Source organism: Fragaria vesca, unplaced genomic scaffold (genome assembly GCF_000184155.1).
Source record: "Fragaria vesca subsp. vesca unplaced genomic scaffold, FraVesHawaii_1.0 scf0513139, whole genome shotgun sequence".
Lineage (NCBI taxonomy): Eukaryota > Viridiplantae > Streptophyta > Magnoliopsida > Rosales > Rosaceae > Fragaria > Fragaria vesca.
This window is the reverse complement of record NW_004443446.1, coordinates 429,763-431,307: the sequence shown is the minus strand read 5'-3', so window position 1 is coordinate 431,307 and position 1,545 is coordinate 429,763. Positions and strand designations below refer to the sequence as shown.

Below are 1,545 nucleotides of genomic sequence, written 5' to 3'. Positions count from 1 at the left end.
ATTTTTCCCCCCTTCTTCTTCAGCTTGGTGAATGATGGAGCTATCGTATTTTGTATGATGATTCATGGATGCTATTGTAGTATATTGTCGAATTTTCGGCTGTTTTTGTAGAATTATTGATTTTAGTTGCAAATAGAAATTAGTGTAGTTTTTGGATTTCGATTCATGCTCAAAACTTGATTGACCTGGTAAATGTGTTTTGTTTGTTTTGGGATTTGAAGGTGTTTATATGATCCAAACAGTGATCCAAATATTTCTGGAGATCCATACAAGACTTTGTTTGTTGCTAGACTTAATTATGAGACAACTGAGAGCAAACTTAAAAGGGAGTTTGACGCTTATGGTCCAATCAAAAGGGTAGGTGTTTTTTTGAGCAACCCCAAGGGGGTTCGGTAAGAGGTTCACTTGTGTTGGAGCTTTTTCCTTTTCCTTTCCTTTCAAAAATCTCAGATTCCCTAATTTATAATTTGAAAAAACTATACTCTGGTCTCAGCATTTAAGTATTGTTTTCCATATACTATTTTCTTGAAAATGTCTTTACAAACTTTCATCTCCTTAAGAGCTGTCTTTTTTGGGGGATGACTTGTTTTCAAAATTTGCTTTTCAGCCTATTCTTTTTAGCAGTTAACTATAACCAGTGGTGCAGTTTGAGTTTCGTCTATTTAGTGTTATTTTTCTATGGACTCTGCAAGTTGGTATTAATACAGGTGTTTCTGGAAATATGCTGGTAATGTCTTGCTGGTTTGTTTCATTCATCCTTCTATAGCTTTGTCTTTATTGGTTTAGCTCAGAGATGTTGGAAACAGTGGGTGTTTCTAGGTAATCATTAGCAATTGTTGGTACATATATAGAGTTAGTCAAAAGAAATTGAAGGATTGCATAGGAAGCCTCATTGACCCACTTGATTAGTTTGTGGAATTGTTTTGAATTGGGAATTGCAGAGCCTACAACCGGTGCATTACATAAATTATTATACATCTTCCTCCATCTTTCTCCATTATTATACAGTTTCCCTTTATTTTGTATCTCATATAGTTGTTCCATGTAAGATTGTTTAGATACCTTTTGAATCTTGATATACTGTTTTGCAGGGAACTCTTCATTTAGTTACAGAATTGCATTGAGTTTATTACCACCAACAAGCTAGAGCTGCTGCAAGTGAAGACAAGATTGATTGGAGTCAGAAAGGATAGCTTAGCGTGGCTGGAATTTTCATGTCAGTCAGTCCAAGTGATACTCATTCAACCGGTTACTTGAAATTCTGTAGGATGTACCTGTAACTTTTGAGAAATTTGTGTACGTAGGAAGTACCTGTTAGATAATTTGAAATTACATATTGTCTCAGCCTGAGTTATGGAGATTGTTATTAGTACCAGAATGAAAATGTACAGAGCTTGCCTCTTATTCTGAAATGAAAAATGTGGGACTAATAATTCAATTCTCAATTAAAGAATCCCTGTGCAGTTTACTTTGGTGCATAAAAACTAAAATATATAACAGACAATCTAAATTGATTCATAATCACAGGTTATTACCATATTGCAA

At 34.4% G+C, this 1,545-nt stretch overlaps 1 protein-coding gene across 1 annotated transcript in view; it reads right to left on the bottom strand.

Moving 5' to 3' along the window:
• The window catches only part of LOC101305428 (protein FAR1-RELATED SEQUENCE 5-like), a 5,918-nt gene that overhangs the window by 2,828 nt on the left and 1,545 nt on the right, over positions 1-1,545 (bottom strand). The gene's annotated exons all lie outside the window — the stretch shown is intronic.